The sequence below is a fragment of the Pleurodeles waltl genome, chromosome 7 (assembly GCF_031143425.1).
Source record: "Pleurodeles waltl isolate 20211129_DDA chromosome 7, aPleWal1.hap1.20221129, whole genome shotgun sequence".
Classification (NCBI taxonomy): domain Eukaryota; kingdom Metazoa; phylum Chordata; class Amphibia; order Caudata; family Salamandridae; genus Pleurodeles; species Pleurodeles waltl.
The window spans coordinates 932,282,962-932,301,403 of NC_090446.1; the positions used below are offsets into that span (position 1 = coordinate 932,282,962).

At 47.0% G+C, this 18,442-nt stretch overlaps 1 long non-coding RNA gene across 1 annotated transcript in view; it reads left to right on the forward strand.

The window, feature by feature from the left end:
• The window catches only part of LOC138247342 (uncharacterized), a 320,752-nt gene that overhangs the window by 162,427 nt on the left and 139,883 nt on the right, over window positions 1–18,442 (forward strand). The window contains exon 2 of the long non-coding RNA XR_011194454.1: window positions 5,641–5,734. This is a non-coding gene — a long non-coding RNA (uncharacterized lncRNA). The remainder of the gene's footprint in view (window positions 1–5,640; window positions 5,735–18,442) is intronic.

Sequence of the window (18,442 nt, forward strand, 5' to 3'; positions counted from 1 at the left end):
AAGGATGTAGGATGTCATTTTTTTCTAAAGCACAACAAAATTGAAATACCTGTAAATGAACTGTACAAATATTTCAAAATATATCAGGAATAAACACATTTTAATCTGAAGTGTGATGGAAACAAAGATTTTAAAAGGGTCAAAACAAATAAATGCATTTTATTTGGTGATATGCACAAATGTTAAATACTCCAGCATTATTTAGTTTTACCAAGGAACTGTATATCTGTGAAAATGTCATGGTCACTTCAATGGAAAATGTGCTGTTTATAAGCAGAGTTTACTATCACATTGTGCTTGAGTAATATATTTGCTAAAATATGCAGCAAAATTCACCAGCAGCTGCGTAACACACCCATCCCACTCTCCTGCTCAGTTGGCGTGGCTCATGCGCTAAACTTGTTCTTTGTGTACCACTTGGATTTTCTACACTCCCTGTGACTCCGGTGATGTAACATTGATGGTAGCACCCCCAAATCTGAAAATTGTTGCAGCACCACGGTTTGGCGGTCTAATTCGAAAATGTTTTTTGTGCGCGAAAATTTGTTGAAGGCTAACCACATCCTGCTGTTCACTGTAATGGCTTATGAAGAAGTTCTCTGTGGAGCGTCTAATGATCACGTCTTCTACCGTCTTGAGAGAGATGGTGTAAATATTAGGCATGGGTCCTGTGTAATGAAGGCGTCTTGAGGTAGTGCTGCTTTCTTTAGGCAAGAGCATTTTGCCTGCTAGGACTTGCAGGCCCATACTTATCAGTTGCGAAATGCAAAAATAAGTACCAGATTGTACAATGCCAGTGTATAAAAAGCCTGGCCTGGACTCCGATGTCGCACATCTGGGGGCACTTTTTAAATGGATGCAAACCCGTATTCATGTCGGTATTTTCGTCTGTATTCATATATCTGTGTGTAGGGGTTGAGATGCATAGCCCATGCAATGAGGACTGGGCCAGTTGAGAGCTTACCTCTGGACAATCTAGTGATTGAATCTGTTTATTTTAAAAGACTGGGTTGTTTCTTTAGTTTGTCACTCGTTTTTTTCCTTGCACTAGAAGCGCCTGTAGCAGTCTGTCTGCCGTCCTTCCACTGTCTTCTCTCCTGATCGGCCACTTATTATGGTAGTGACGTAAATCTGCACAATGTACGTCTAAAACAAACTGGGAGCAGTCCTGGGCCTCTTACCTTCTAAGGTGTCTTTGCTCTCGTCGAGGTGGCGAGTGGTCCTTTGCAGCATCACCATTATCGTTAAGAAAAAGCGAGTGACATCCTGAAGCAAACTGGTCTTTCAGCTCCCCCTTGCTCTTCTAACTTTGCCAACCTAGATGATAAAACGTACTTGGCACTAAGTTTCAGATAACGCATCAATCTCTTCTCCAGACCTGTCAGAAACCTTTGTGGACCCCGGATCGACTAGGCCTGGCATGCCTCCTCTCTGGTTTTCAGCTGGTAAACGGAAAAAAGGGTTCTCTGGGAAAAAGAGAAGACAATTTTGTCACCACCAAGTAACATGGTTGGATTAACTGCTTAATCATGAACTGTGCAGGTCAGGCTTGCTTTTTAGGTTGAGCGTACAAGCGCTCTGGCGTTTTGTAATCTATCTGTGGGCTTTTAACCACGCCCACCGCATGCGAGCAAACTTATTTTTCCTTTTGTGTCTCTCCTTCGCGCTCATGCTCATGGTGGTCGTGACGCTCTGAATCGGCTTGCTTTTGTCAACTGTTTTACTTTTCACTTTCAATTTACCTGGCAAGAAAAGTCCATTTAGGAATTTACAACGCTAATAGCTCCAACTCAAGAGTCCCATTGCACTGCAAATGTTGTTTTAATTACCTCCTTGCCTCTAAACAATGTTTATTACTGTGGCCTGTGACCTTTTCATAGTTAAATATGAAGTCTCCCTGTACTACACTGTGAAACCTATTATTGCACACTGCTCTATAGTTTATGGTATATTTTTTATTCTCAATATGATGACACTATCTTCTCCCTGACCCTTTCACATGGAGGGCCTATCCTAGAAACCATAGAGTCAGTGCTTTGTTTATAGAAAATTGGCAGCCTGCACCACCCATTGCCCCTACCAGCGCTGCCAGTGACAGCTCCAGCACAACTACTAATCATGCCACTCCTGCAAGTCTGACAATTCAGAATATTCCAGGCCACCCAAAGCTATTAGAATGGTGTGAAATAGTCTGAAATGTCATTTTTAATGTACGTTTTTGATGTACATTGAATTATCAAACACTGTGATTATGCTCACCCCAAAAGTAAAAAAAAAAACAGATTGGACTGATAATAGTGCTGATGCTGAAAAGTATGTGCCGGCGCCAAGCACTGGAAACCACTGGCTCAAATTAATCACTGCATAGAGTATAACTAGGTGAGAGAAAGCTTTGGATAGAGTCCTGCTGTCCATCTGTAGACTATTTTAGCCGGGTGATAACGTAACCAGAAGGCCACTGTTTTATCTCAGACCTGTTCCAAAATAAAATCTCCTCATTTGATTATGAAATATATAATTTTATCTACACATATTTGCATAGCAATCCAAATATAGATTCACCAAGCCACATCAAGACGAAATTTTTACTTTGACTTGTCCTCCAGAAGCAGCACTGTAAATCCAGTGTTCTCAGCTTATTTTTGGATAAAAGCAAATTTTCTTTGTCTTTAACTGGCCGTGAATGGAGGGTGTCAAGCTCCCAAGATCGGTAACTTTGGTAGCTCAATAAGTGCAGGATTTTGCTTTGCATTCTTGGACTTGAAGTCATGTGTATCCACTGAACAATCACAACTACAAGTCCCAGAATGCAAAGCTAAAAACATGGCCTGGATGCTCACATATGGACCTGGGAAATCTGAGTGCTATGTAAGTGCAGTTGTGTCCCTCCCTGTTGGCAGTAGGGTTTTCATGGAGGGTTTGTAAGTGACATTAAATAGCCAACAAGAGCTTAGGTTCCCGAGGTGATAAACATCCGTTATTTACATAATTTGCTATCTAGAATTTTAGGTTATATATATCACCCCCAAATAATCTGATCAGCTGAATATTGTTAGCCTGTCCTCCAAATGCTTCAAAAACGAAAACACCCACTCATGGACTTCAATTCACCAAAATGCCAGGGGTAGCGGAAGTGACAACACTCCCTTTCACCATCAGTTTTACTCACATACGCACACACACACATTCACGCTTACACACACTCTCTCTTTTTGCTTACGCACACACTCACCCACAAGCAGGCACACAGCATACATTTAAAAGCTTTTTTTTTTACCTCAGCTGCCAGAAAAGGTCATATTCCAGCTAGTTGTACTCCATTTTTCTTACACAAATACTGAATAACGAAACATTGTTCAGGAATAGTGTGATAAAAAAAGGAGTGAAAACAAAGAGATGGAGTCCAAACCGGTATCCATAAGGGCAGCTTCTCCCGTGTTCTTGCACTGGTTTGGTAACCTCTGAGGCCAGGGGTCGCGAAGGCTGCAAGACAGAGGGGTCTCAGCTGTGACCCCTGGCGACCCCTAAATGGCGTCCATGCACACTGTGAAACTTGCTATCCCCATTTTCACATATAAAGAATACTGTCCTCCTGCTGTGCACAACACCCACCCTCCCCACATTCTGTGCCATTCCGCCCCTCCATGTCCAGACCCCATCTCTCTGGTCTCACAGTGAGAGCAGAAAGCCGGCAGCGCACTGATGGCAGCTTTGCCCGAACCGCTTGTCACTGCGGATTGTTTTGTTCTTTGTTCTCACCATCAGTGCCAAGAGACTCATCCTAGCGTATACACTGAACTCCAGAAATACCCGCCATTAAACTCGGCATTATTGTTATATGCATACTAATAACCTACATATGTACTTACCGATACACTAAATTGGCGTCTGGAATGAGTCGATCTGAAACTGTTGTAAATTCAAAGCAGCCTCGAGCATGCTCTGGTTGTATTCAGCTTGGATAATCATTCCCTGTTGGTTACTGAAGGCCGGCGAAGGAGCAGCTTATCCTGTTCACTTGTTGGGGATACTGGGAACAGGTGGTGTAGAGTTTCAACACAGGAGCTTGATTATTGAAAGTCTGACCGATTGCAAGTTTATTAAAACTTTGAAGCGATTCATTAATTAACAGTGTCGGAGAAAAGCTGATTATCATACTGAAGGTGCTTTATCACTTAGAGTGAATTGTTAGAATTCTGGGTGAAATAATTCACTTCTGGACATCTATTAGTATTTTTGGCTCAAACATAAATCCGGGAGTATTTTCTTCCACATCAGTATAGGGCCTGGATCTAGCAAGGCTACCTATGCATGCTTGGGAGCGGGCTTAATCTAGCAAAGGTCACCTATGCATCCTTGGGAGCGGGCTTGATCTATCATGGTCACCAATGCATCCTTGGGAGCGGGCTTGATCTATCATGGTCACCAATGCATCCTTGGGAGCGGGCTTGATCTATCAAGGTCACCCATGCATCCCTGGGAGCGGGCTGGCCTGCATGAGCAATAGCGGTGTTACTGCTGATGCATAAGTTAGATAGCCCAGGACCAGGTGGCAGGGGCCTGGGGGGACCCCAGTTTAACTACTGCCAGTAGTTGCAGCTTGACCCTTCCATGTTGTTAGAAATGTGGTTGGGCACAAACTGAAAAGCAGGGGAGTAAATGGCAGAACAGGACATGAGCAGCAGGCTAGCAGAAGTAGGTAGGTTGAATGTGAGTGCATATGTGTATTCCTGGATGAAAATGCGCTGGCCCTTGAATAGTGATAGTAATTCTTGACATATTTCAGGCATCACCAGCTTAAAACACTGACTTTGAAATATTGTGTCCATTCTTGACATATTGTGAATTTGTAAGAAGATGGTGGCTACTCTTGGCATTTCAGGTCCTCACATAATGGTAGTGATGCTTAACATGTGTTACGTGTCCATGCCGACTTCCCTCTTCCGTATAATGCTGGTCTCTGCAAAATGATGGTAATTCCTGGACTATTGGGGGATCTCTAAGAGCACAATGGTGCCCACTTGTGGTATGATAGCCCTTGTATAATGGTGATAATGCCAAAACTTGAGTAGACATCCATGATGATGGCCACCCTTGGGATGATGCTAGCTCTGGCACAGTAGAAGTAGTAGTTATGGACATGGTGTTAACCTTCCTGGGATGAGATGATGATATATGGGCATGCAAGAGGTATACATGGAAATGTGAGGCAGAAAATATTCATGTATGGCAGTAGTATACATAAGTACGTGATGAAAATGATACTTTGGACATGTAACAATATTTTACTAAAAATGAAAAGTTGGTATTTCAGCACAAGAATTGTTTTTCAGGAAAATTATTAGCTTTTTGGGAGTTGAATTTATGTTTCCAGAATCAAAAGTGTGTTTTTGTTGGCAAAAATTGTGTATTTTCATCGACTGGCCAACTGATGCCAGAGATAAAATATATATTTAAAGCAGGTATATGAGTGATAACCCCAACTGCTGTCAGAAATGCTAATCTGTAGAATTAGTTTAACACATCTGCTTTCTGGAATTGTAAGGTCTCTAGTAACTTGACAACAGCGCTCTTGTATATCTGTAAAATATGTCTGAATTTGATATAGAACCTCAGAATGCATATATATTTACTTTGCAGCCCTACCGCTTTTAAGGAGTCTCACAGCCATCATAAAACACAACTGAGAATCTCATTGGAAGGGACAGGATGGAAAAATAAAACTAAGTGAAGTGTAAGTAACTATGCTGATAAATGACGGGCTACGTGAAAATGAACCTGCCTCTACAGTCTATCGATTTAATTGGCAAATTGTAACGAAAAATGCATCATTTTACAACCATCTCTCAAAATTAGCAAGGGGTGAGAGTAAGACCAATGTCCTCTGGGAAGGTCAGCCATGCTTGTCCTCTGTCAAAGTACTGGAATAATTCATGAATGTGCCCTTTCAGACTCTATGGCTGATTAACAAAATTTAAAAAAATCCAAGCGTAAGATGCCATGTTTAAACCAATTTGTTCTAAATTTCATTCGGGGAACCCCTGCTGTCCCTGAACCTTTTTGGAAGAAGGCGGGCTTGCTCGTTTCCAGTCAGGTCTGGGCAGGCTAGCAATTGCTCAGTTTACTTGACTGGACGTGTTTGCACTCTTTTAGTTCAGTCTGTTGTGTGAACTAGCCATACAACAGTCATGATTCATGGGTACAATTTTAATGCCCTACTTGATGATAGCTGCAACTTTAATGATCCACCTGTCAATGCAGGTCGTGGACAGTGGGCGTCGCAGTATTGGGCATTCTTTAAAAAAAAGCCCAGGCACAGCCAGTCACAAGTCGAGCTGGGAAGACGATGTTGTAGACCCATCATCTTTCACAGCCTGGAACCTATGAGATCCCCCGAGCTCTGTCCCTCCACCCTCTTATCCCACTTTCAGAACCATAATTTGTCAACTGATTCGACGCTCTAGCTTCATTCAGGCCGTGACAATCTGTTTACAGCAAGCCCTCACTCCCCAGCCCAGTGTCAGGCCTCCACTTCCTGCTGTGTACATTACACAGGCTTGTCTGAAACTGAACACCTAAACAGAGCCACGCCAAGGGGAAACATCGCATTGGAAACAACATAACTCATCTTTCGGGAGAGTTGAAGTTATAAGTAGCTTCAATGTTCTGTTACCAGCAGGTGCTTGTGAACAAAATAGGGCGGAAATGGCGTGCAGACAAAAATATGTGATTTTTGGTTCTTTTTTCCAGTCACCTCATCCGGTTAAATAGCTCAGTGGGTCACATGTCTGTTGGGTAGTTTTGTACAACCTGCTCCCAGTTGTCAGCAATCACAATAGCCTGCCCTGTCCTGTCACCTGAAGAGTGAGACCACATTACGCAGACATCTGTGCTACTACACAGCAAAGTGAAAGGATTTTCCCCACATCCCTGTTCTTAAGGAAAAACATTGGGACTGGCACTGGGCATTGCCAATAATAAGCCAAGCATGATCTTCTGAAAGGTTGTTCGGACCAGGATAGGGTCAGTCACACATTAGGTCGCCATACTCAACCAGAGGAGGTAATTAAAAAGGCTAGTCACATATTAAGCACATTCAAATGTGGCACCAGTCACATCTAAGCATTCAGATTACACTTGGTCCCTGGTACAGCGTCCATCTTGTTTACAGCTGTGACCATCTGTAGGAGGCTGGACTGGCTTGTAGTGAGTACCAAGGGGTACTTGCACCTTGCACCAGGCCCAGTTATCCCTTATTAGTGTATAGGGTGTCTAGCAGCTTAGGCTGATAGATAATGGTAGCTTAGCAGAGCAGCTTAGGCTGAACTAGGAGACGTGTGAAGCTACTACAGTACCACTTAGTGTCATATGCACAATATCACAAGAAAACACAATACACAGTTATACTAAAAATAAAGGTACTTTATTTTTATGACAATATGCCAAAGTATCTTAGAGTGTACCCTCAGTGAGAGGATAGGAAATATACACAATATATATATACACAATAGCAAAAATATGCAGTATAGTCTTAGAAAACAGTGCAAACAATGTATAGTTACAATAGGATGCAATGGGGAAACATAGGGATAGGGGCAACACAAACCATATACTCCAGAAGTGGAATGCGAACCACGAATGGACCCCAAACCTATGTGACCTTGTAGAGGGTCGCTGGGACTATTAGAAAATAGTGAGAGTTAGCAAAATAACCCTCCCCAAGACCCTGAAAAGTGAGTGCAAAGTGCACTAAAGTTCCCCTAAGGACAAAAGAGTCGTGTTAGAGGAATAATGCAGGAAAGACACAAACCAGCAATGCAACAACTGTGGATTTTCAATCTAGGGTACCTGTGGAACAAGGGGACCAAGTCCAAAAGTCACAAGCAAGTCGGAGATGGGCAGATGCCCAGGAAATGCCAGCTGCGGGTGCAAAGAAGCTTCGACTGGACAGAAGAAGCTGAGGTTTCTGCAGGAACGAAAAGGGCTAGAGACTTCCCCTATAGGGACGGATCCCTCTCGCCTTGGAGAGTCGTGCAGAAGTGTTTTCCCGCCGGAAGGACGCCAACAAGCCTTGCTACACGCAAATCGTGCGTTTGGCGTTTTTGGACGCTGCTGGGGCCCAGGAGGGACCAGAAGGTCGCAAATTGGACCTGCAGAGAGAGGGAACGTCGAGCAAGACAAAGAGCCCTCACTGAAGCAGGTAGCACCCGGAGAAGTGCCAGAAACAGGCACTACGAGGATGCGTGAAACGGTGCTCGCCGAAGTTGCACAAAGGAGTCCCACGTCGCCGGAGACCAACTTAGAAAGTCGTGCAATGCAGGTTAGAGTGCCGTGGACCCAGGCTTGGCTGTGCACGAAGGATTTCCGCCGGAAGTGCACAGGGGCCGGAGTAGCTGCAAAGTCGCGGTTCCCAGCAATGCAGCCCAGCGAGGTGAGGCAAGGACTTACCTCCACCAAACTTGGGCTGAAGAGTCACTGGACTGTGGGGGTCACTTGGACAGAGTCGCTGGATTCAAGGGACCTCGCTCGTCGTGCTGAGAGGAGACCCAAGGGACCGGTAATGCAGCTTTTTGGTGCCTGCGGTTGCAGGGGGAAGATTCCGTCGACCCACGGGAGATTTCTTCGGAGCTTCTGGTGCAGAGAGGAGGCAGGCTACCCCCACAGCATGCACAAGCAGGAAAACAGTCGAGAAGGCGACAGGATCAGCGTTACAGAGTTGCAGTAGTCGTCTTTGCTACTATGTTGCAGGTTTGCAGGCTTCCAGCGCGGTCAGCGGTCGTTTCCTTATCAGAAGGTGAAGAGAGAGATGCAGAGGAACTCGGCTGAGCTCATGCATTCGTTATCTAAAGTTTCCCCAGAGACAGAGACCCTAAATAGCCAGAAAAGAGGGTTTGGCTATCTAGGAGAGAGGAAAGGCTACTAACACCTGAAGGAGCCTATCAGCAGGAGTCTCTGACGTCACCTGGTGGCACTGGCCACTCAGAGCAGTCCAGTGTGCCAGCAGCACCTCTGTTTCCAAGATGGCAGAGGTCTGGAGCACACTGGAGGAGCTCTGGACACCTCCCAGGGGAGGTGCAGGTCAGGGGAGTGGTCACTCCCCTTTCCTTTGTCCAGTTTCGCGCCAGAGCAGGGGCTAAGGGGTCCCTGAACCGGTGTAGACTGGCTTATGCAGAATTGGGCACATCTGTGCCCAACAAAGCATTTCCAGAGGCTGGGGGAGGCTACTCCTCCCCTGCCTTCACACCATTTTCCAAAGGGAGAGGGTGTCACACCCTCTCTCAGAGGAAGTTCTTTGTTCTGCCATCCTGGGCCAGGCCTGGCTGGACCCCAGGAGGGCAGCTGCCTGTCTGAGGGGTTGGCAGCAGCAGCAGCTGCAGTGAAACCCCAGGAAGGGCAGTCTGGCAGTACCAGGGTCTGTGCTACAGACCACTGGGATCATGGAATTGTACCAACAATGCCAGGATGGCATAGAGGGGGCAATTCCACGATCATAGACATGTTACATGGCCATATTCGGAGTTACCATGGTGAAGCTACATATAGGTAGTGATCTATATGTAGTGCACGCGTGTAATGGTGTCCCCGCACTCACAAAGTTCAGTGAATTGGCTCTGAACAATGTGGGGGCACCTTGGCTAGTGCCAGGGTGCCCTCACACTAAGTAACTTTGCACCTAACCTTTACCAGGTAAAGGTTAGACATATAGGTGACTTATAAGTTACTTAAGTGCAGTGTAAAATGGCTGTGAAATAACGTGGACGTTATTTCACTCAGGCTGCAGTGGCAGGCCTGTGTAAGAATTGTCAGAGCTCCCTATGGGTGGCAAAAGAAATGCTGCAGCCCATAGGGATCTCCTGGAACCCCAATACCCTGGGTACCTCAGTACCATATACTAGGGAATTATAAGGGTGTTCCAGTAAGCCAATGTAAATTGGTAAAATTGGTCACTAGCCTGTTAGTGACAATTTGAAAGTAATGAGAGAGCATAACCACTGAGGTTCTGGTTAGCAGAGCCTCAGTGAGACAGTTAGGCACCACACAGGGAACATATACATGCACACCTATGAGCACTGGGGCCCTGTGTGACAGGGTCCCAGTGACACATACATATAGGCCACAAACCTATGAGCACTGGGGTCCTGACCAGCAGGATCCCAGTGACACATAACAACCATACTGAAAATATAGTGTTTTCACTATGAGCACTGAGGCCTGGCTATCAGGATCCCAGTGAGACAGTGAAAACAGTGACAAACACTCTGACATACACTCACAAACAGGCCAAAAGTGGGGGTAAAAAGGCTAGAAAGAGGCTACCTTCTCACACAACCCCCCCCCCCAAACGAAGGACAATAAGGCTAACCTTGGCCAGTTGAGACTTTATTGTCTAAGTGGTGATAAGTAGAGAGTAGCTCTGCAATAGACTGGTTACTCCCTTTATCATCCACTATATGGTTACTTCCCTGTGGGGATGTAAACCACCCTGTTTGAAGTTTTTTAGCTAACCAACAATGTGAAGTTGTATTTTCAGAGTTTCTATCAGTAAGTTTTAGTTTAGAGCAGTGGGAATTATCCACTGAACCTATTTGTAATGACGGAAATGCCAGACAGGGATGCTGTCTCAGAAAAGCCATAGCTGGGCAAAAACTTTGTCCATCTGGCTGGAAGAGAGAACAGGGATGCTGTTTCTCTTGAGTTGGAGCAGGGCAGGGATGCTGTCCTATGAGCTCCACACTAGGGCAGGGATGCTGTCCTAAGTGTTGTGAGGTAGTGCAGGGTTTCTGCACTAAAGTTTCTCTGGGAGGGTTGGAGGGATGCTCCATGTTAACTAAAATGGTGCTCTTTTTCTCACCAATGTTAGTTATCCCACAGAGAGGTACTTCCACCTCAGGGAGTCCAGCTTTGCCAGCTGATGATTCCCTTGGAACAGGTGCCACCCCAGGAGAGGTTTCTCCCACCACAGGAATAGTATCCTGAATGGTAGGGTGGTTAGGGGATACAGTGATACCCTTTTTACCTGTTGATGGAGAGGGATCCTGAGTTTTCAGGCCTTCTCTCCTTTGCTTTTTCATTTCACTTGAAATGAGAGGGAACAATTCCTCAGGGATGCCTAGCATGGCTGCATGGGCATAAAACTCTACATCAGCCCAACCTGAGGCCTCTAGGTCATTACCTAAGAGACAGTCTACAGGTAAGCTAGGTGATACCACCACCTGCTTAGGGCCAGTAATTCCACCCCAACTAAACTGAATTATAGCTAAGGGCAGAAACTTAGTGGAGTTATGGACATCAATAATCTTATACTGTTGTCCAATGATGTGTTGTTCAGGAGGCACTAGGTTTTCAGTCACCAAAGTGAAACTGGCACCTGTGTCCCTGTAGGCCAAGGCCTCAACACCATTTATTGAAACTGTCTGCCTGTACTTATCCATTGTAAGGGGACAAGCAGCCAGTGTGGCAAGGCCAGTGCCACTAGGTGTGACAGAAACTGTCTTGGGACTGATTACATCAGTTTCCACTATGGACCCATAAGTGAACCCAACTACACCCTTTGCTTGACTGTTGCCAGCAGTCCCACCACTAGTACCACTACTGCTAGGGGCACTAGAGCTTGATGTATTAGTGGTGGTAGGCTCAGGGGGTTTACCTGGACAGGACTTATCCCCTGGCCTATGGCCTCTATTTTTACACACAAAGCACCAAGGCTTTTTAATGTGTGCAGGTTGGGAAGAAGAGGAAGAATTTGTTTTATCCCCACCCTCTGAAGAGTGTTTAAGATTTGAAGTGGGATCTTTGGTTTTACCCTTATCCCCATGCTTATCTTGAGATTTTTCACCATCTTTCTTCTTATTGCCATCTTTGTCACCCCCTGTATGAACTTTTCTGTTCACCCTTGTTCTGACCCATTTGTCTGCCTTCTTTCCCAATTCTTGGGGAGAGGTCAGATCAGAGTCTACCAGGTACTGGTGCAACAAATCAGACACACAATTATTAAGTATATGCTCTCTCAGGATTGTGTTATACAGGCTTTCATAATCAGTAACTTTACTGCCATGTAACCACCCCTCCAAGGCCTTCACTGAATGGTCAATGAAATCAACCCAGTCTTGTGAAGACTCCTTTTTGGTCTCTCTGAACTTTATCCTGTACTGTTCAGTGGTTAAGCCATAACCATCCAGGAGTGCATTCTTAAGAACTGTAAAGTTATTGGCATCATTTTCTTTCACAGTAAGGAGCCTATCCCTACCTTTTCCACTAAATGATAGCAATAGGATAGCAGCCCACTGCTTTTGAGGGACATCCTGTACCGCACAGGCCCTCTCAAGTGCAGCAAACCACTTGTTAATGTCATCCCCCTCCTTATAAGGGGGAACTATCTTGTGCAGATTCCTGGAATCATGCTCTTTTGCAGGATGACTATGGGGAATACTGCTGCTGCCACCATGGGTTTCTAAACCCAACTTCTGTCTTTCCCTCTCTATTTCTAAAGACTGTCTATCCAAATCCAGCTGTTGCTTCTTGAGCTTCAGTCTGGTTTGTTCCACTCTCAATCTATTGAGCTCCCTTTCTAACAATCTGTCATCAGGGTGGGTGGGAGGGACATTTCTAGATACAGAGGTATGATGGGAATGAACAGAAGGAGACCTGTCCCTTACAGAGGGCACCCTAACAGCTTGGCTACCAGTATAATGTGAGAGCACACCATTAGTATGGTGTGATTCAACCTCTGTACCAACTATGCTAGACTGTCTAGTAATGGGCAGGCTGAGAAGTTTCTTTCCTGAACCTTTTCCTGGGGGAGTCCCTGGATCAGATTGAGAACCATTAGCTACTTTTTCTACAGATTGGGCACTTATGGCCTTATCCTGTACTCTAAGCATATTAATTAACAGTTCTAAGGAAGGATTCTTCCCTACACTCAAACCTCTCTCTATGCAGAGACTCCTTGCTCCTTTCCAGCTAAGGTGATCATATGCAAGTTTGGACAGTTCAACATTTTTTCCTGTGCCAGACATTTTTTAGAGAGAGTTAAAGTGATAGAAAAAGAGAAAAAAGTTTTCAGAACTTTTTGGAAAGACAGAAAAAAACTTTTTAAACTTTTAAGAACTTTTTGAAAGTTTAGAAGTACTTTTCAGCACTTAGAAAAGAGTGAAAAGAGGAAATGCAAAACTTTTTGGCTATGTGTATATACACTGACCTTGTTTTGTATATTTTTCTCTTATGAAAAGTACAATGACAAGAGTGGTAAGTAGTCTCAAGCACTTATCCCACCACTGCACAACCAATGTAGGAGGCTGGACTGGCTTGTAGTGAGTACCAAGGGGTACTTGCACCTTGCACCAGGCCCAGTTATCCCTTATTAGTGTATAGGGTGTCTAGCAGCTTAGGCTGATAGATAATGGTAGCTTAGCAGAGCAGCTTAGGCTGAACTAGGAGACGTGTGAAGCTACTACAGTACCACTTAGTGTCATATGCACAATATCACAAGAAAACACAATACACAGTTATACTAAAAATAAAGGTACTTTATTTTTATGACAATATGCCAAAGTATCTTAGAGTGTACCCTCAGTGAGAGGATAGGAAATATACACAAGATATATATACACAATAGCAAAAATATGCAGTATAGTCTTAGAAAACAGTGCAAACAATGTATAGTTACAATAGGATGCAATGGGGAAACATAGGGATAGGGCAACACAAACCATATACTCCAGAAGTGGAATGCGAACCACGAATGGACCCCAAACCTATGTGACCTTGTAGAGGGTCGCTGGGACTATTAGAAAATAGTGAGAGTTAGCAAAATAACCCTCCCCAAGACCCTGAAAAGTGAGTGCAAAGTGCACTAAAGTTCCCCTAAGGACAAAAGAGTCGTGTTAGAGGAATAATGCAGGAAAGACACAAACCAGCAATGCAACAACTGTGGATTTTCAATCTAGGGTACCTGTGGAACAAGGGGACCAAGTCCAAAAGTCACAAGCAAGTCGGAGATGGGCAGATGCCCAGGAAATGCCAGCTGCGGGTGCAAAGAAGCTTCGCCTGGACAGAAGAAGCTGAGGTTTCTGCAGGAACGAAAAGGGCTAGAGACTTCCCCTTTGGTGGACGGATCCCTCTCGCCTTGGAGAGTCGTGCAGAAGTGTTTTCCCGCCGGAAGGACGCCAACAAGCCTTGCTACACGCAAATCGTGCGTTTGGCGTTTTTGGACGCTGCTGGGGCCCAGGAGGGACCAGAAGGTCGCAAATTGGACCTGCAGAGAGAGGGAACGTCGAGCAAGACAAAGAGCCCTCACTGAAGCAGGTAGCACCCGGAGAAGTGCCAGAAACAGGCACTATGAGGATGCGTGAAACGGTGCTCGCCGAAGTTGCACAAATCAAATCAAATCAAATCATTAGCATTTGTAAAGCGCGCTACTCACCCGTGCGGGTCTCAAGGCGCTAGGGGGGAAAGGGGGGGTTATCGCTGCTCGAACAGCCAAGTCTTTAGGAGTCTCCGGAAAGCGGAGTGGTCCTGGGTGGTCCTGAGGCTGGTGGGGAGGGAGTTCCAGGTCTTGGCCGCCAGGAAGGAGAAAGATCTCCCACCCGCCGTGGAGCGGCGGGTGCGAGGGACGGCAGCAAGTGCGAGGCCAGCGGAGCGGAGGGGGCGGGTGGGGACGTAGAAGCTGAGGCGTCTGTTGAGGTATTCCGGTCCCTTGTTGTGGAGGGCTTTGTGTGCGTGGGTGAGAAGACGGAAGGTGATCCTTTTGCTGACTGGGAGCCAATGCAGGTGTCTCAGGTGTGCGGAGATGTGGCTGTTGCGGGGTACGTCGAGGATGAGGCGGGCCGAGGCGTTTTGGATGCGTTGCAGGCGGTTTTGGAGTTTGGCGGTGGTCCCGGCGTAGAGGGTGTTGCCGTAGTCCAGGCGACTCGTGACAAGGGCGTGGGTCACGGTTTTTCTGGTGTCGGCGGGGATCCAGCGGAAGATCTTGCGGAGCATGCGGAGAGTGAGGAAGCAGGCGGAGGACACGGCGTTGACTTGCTTGGTCATGGTGAGAAGAGGGTCCAAGATGAAGCCGAGGTTGCGGGCGTGGTCTGCGGGGGTCGGTGCGGTGCCGAGGGCCGTGGGCCACCAGGAGTCGTCCCAGGCGGACGGGGTGTTGCCGAGGATGAGGACTTCCGTTTTTTCAGAGTTCAGCTTTAGGCGGCTGAGCCTCATCCAATCTGCGACGTCCTTCATACCCTCTTGTAGGTTGGTCTTGGCGCTGGCGGGGTCCTTGGTGAGGGAGAGTACAAGTTGGGTGTCGTCGGCGTAGGAGGTGATGATGATGTCGTGCTTGCGTACGATGTCGGCGAGGGGGCTCATGTAGACATTGAAGAGTGTCGGGCTGAGCGATGAGCCTTGAGGTACGCCGCAGATGATCTTGGTGGGTTCTGAGCGAAACGGAGGGAGGTAAACTCTTTGGGAGCGGTTAGCGAGGAAGGAGGCGATCCAGTCCAGGGCCTGGCCTTGGATCCCGGTGGAGCGTAGGCGGGTGATTAGGGTGCGGTGACAGACGGTGTCAAAGGCAGCCGAGAGGTCGAGGAGAATGAGGGCGACTGTTTCACCGTTGTCCATCAGGGTTCTGATGTCGTCTGTGACTGAGATGAGGGCGGTTTCCGTGCTGTGGTTGGTTCGGAATCCGGTTTGTGAAGGGTCGAGCAGGTTGTTGTCTTCCAGGAAGGTGGTCAGCTGTTTGTTGACGGTCTTTTCTATTACCTTGGCTGGGAAAGGTAGAAGAGAGATGGGGCGGAAGTTTTTCAGGTCGCTTGGGTCAGCCGTAGGTTTCTTTAGTAGGGCGTTGACTTCAGCGTGCTTCCAGCATTCGGGGAAGGTAGCAGAAGAAAAAGAAGAGTTGATGACGGTCTGGAGGTGCGGGGCGATGATGTCGTCGGCTTTGTTAAAGGAGTCCCACGTCGCCGGAGACCAACTTAGAAAGTCGTGCAATGCAGGTTAGAGTGCCGTGGACCCAGGCTTGGCTGTGCACGAAGGATTTCCGCCGGAAGTGCACAGGGGCCGGAGTAGCTGCAAAGTCGCGGTTCCCAGCAATGCAGCCCAGCGAGGTGAGGCAAGGACTTACCTCCACCAAACTTGGGCTGAAGAGTCACTGGACTGTGGGGGTCACTTGGACAGAGTCGCTGGATTCGAGGGACCTCGCTCGTCGTGCTGAGAGGAGACCCAAGGGACCGGTAATGCAGCTTTTTGGTGCCTGCGGTTGCAGGGGGAAGATTCCGTCGACCCACGGGAGATTTCTTCGGAGCTTCTGGTGCAGAGAGGAGGCAGGCTACCCCCACAGCATGCACAAGCAGGAAAACAGTCGAGAAGGCGGCAGGATCAGCGTTACAGAGTTGCAGTAGTCGTCTTTGCTACTATGTTGCAGGTTTGCAGGCTTCCAGCGCGGTCAGCGGTCGTTTCCTTATCAGAAGGTGAAGAGAGAGATGCAGAGGAACTCGGCTGAGCTCATGCATTCGTTATCTAAAGTTTCCCCAGAGACAGAGACCCTAAATAGCCAGAAAAGAGGGTTTGGCTATCTAGGAGAGAGGAAAGGCTACTAACACCTGAAGGAGCCTATCAGCAGGAGTCTCTGACGTCACCTGGTGGCACTGGCCACTCAGAGCAGTCCAGTGTGCCAGCAGCACCTCTGTTTCCAAGATGGCAGAGGTCTGGAGCACACTGGAGGAGCTCTGGACACCTCCCAGGGGAGGTGCAGGTCAGGGGAGTGGTCACTCCCCTTTCCTTTGTCCAGTTTCGCGCCAGAGCAGGGGCTAAGGGGTCCCTGAACCGGTGTAGACTGGCTTATGCAGAATTGGGCACATCTGTGCCCAACAAAGCATTTCCAGAGGCTAGGGGAGGCTACTCCTCCCCTGCCTTCACACCATTTTCCAAAGGGAGAGGGTGTCACACCCTCTCTCAGAGGAAGTTCTTTGTTCTGCCATCCTGGGCCAGGCCTGGCTGGACCCCAGGAGGGCAGCTGCCTGTCTGAGGGGTTGGCAGCAGCAGCAGCTGCAGTGAAACCCCAGGAAGGGCAGTCTGGCAGTACCAGGGTCTGTGCTACAGACCACTGGGATCATGGAATTGTACCAACAATGCCAGGATGGCATAGAGGGGGCAATTCCATGATCATAGACATGTTACATGGCCATATTCGGAGTTACCATGGTGAAGCTACATATAGGTAGTGATCTATATGTAGTGCACGCGTGTAATGGTGTCCCCGCACTCACAAAGTTCAGTGAATTGGCTCTGAACAATGTGGGGGCACCTTGGCTAGTGCCAGGGTGCCCTCACACTAAGTAACTTTGCACCTAACCTTTACCAGGTAAAGGTTAGACATATAGGTGACTTATAAGTTACTTAAGTGTAGTGTAAAATGGCTGTGAAATAACGTGGACGTTATTTCACTCAGGCTGCAGTGGCAGGCCTGTGTAAGAATTGTCAGAGCTCCCTATGGGTGGCAAAAGAAATGCTGCAGCCCATAGGGATCTCCTGGAACCCCAATACCCTGGGTACCTCAGTACCATATACTAGGGAATTATAAGGGTGTTCCAGTAAGCCAATGTAAATTGGTAAAATTGGTCACTAGCCTGTTAGTGACAATTTGAAAGTAATGAGAGAGCATAACCACTGAGGTTCTGGTTAGCAGAGCCTCAGTGAGACAGTTAGGCACCACACAGGGAACATATACATGCACACCTATGAGCACTGGGGCCCTGTGTGACAGGGTCCCAGTGACACATACATATAGGCCACAAACCTATGAGCACTGGGGTCCTGACCAGCAGGATCCCAGTGACACATAACAACCATACTGAAAATATAGTGTTTTCATCATGAGCACTGAGGCCTGGCAATCAGGATCCCAGTGAGACAGTGAAAACAGTGACAAACACTCTGACATACACTCACAAACAGGCCAAAAGTGGGGGTAACAAGGCTAGAAAGAGGCTACCTTCTCACACCATCTTAGGTATTTGCCAGTTTTCAGGTTGACTTCTCTAGGCGGAAGGATATGGTCTTTTGGGTACGCTGCTTCCACTTTCCTACATTCTGCTTATTTACCCAGAGGTTTAGTTTAGGGCGGGTGGTGTTAGAGCATGGGTACTCGCAAACATTTTCCCAGAGGCAAAAATGTTGGCTCTGTGATGTGCCAGAGAGCCACATTGATGCCAGTAGGGTGGCAGGGGGTGCTGAGTTATTTGGGGGGGGGCTTGGCGGTAAGTTGAGTGTAGGGGAAGCAAAGCATATTTATCTAGTGGACGAATTGCACAATGTGAAAGCAGAAAACCTGGGATTAATTCTGGCTTCCCCACTTTAATAAATTGTGTAATCCTAGGCAATTGTTTTATTTCACTTTCCCGCCTTTTCCATCACATATGAGAGGACATGGAAAGATGTGATGTGATACAAGGCTTTAGAAAACCTT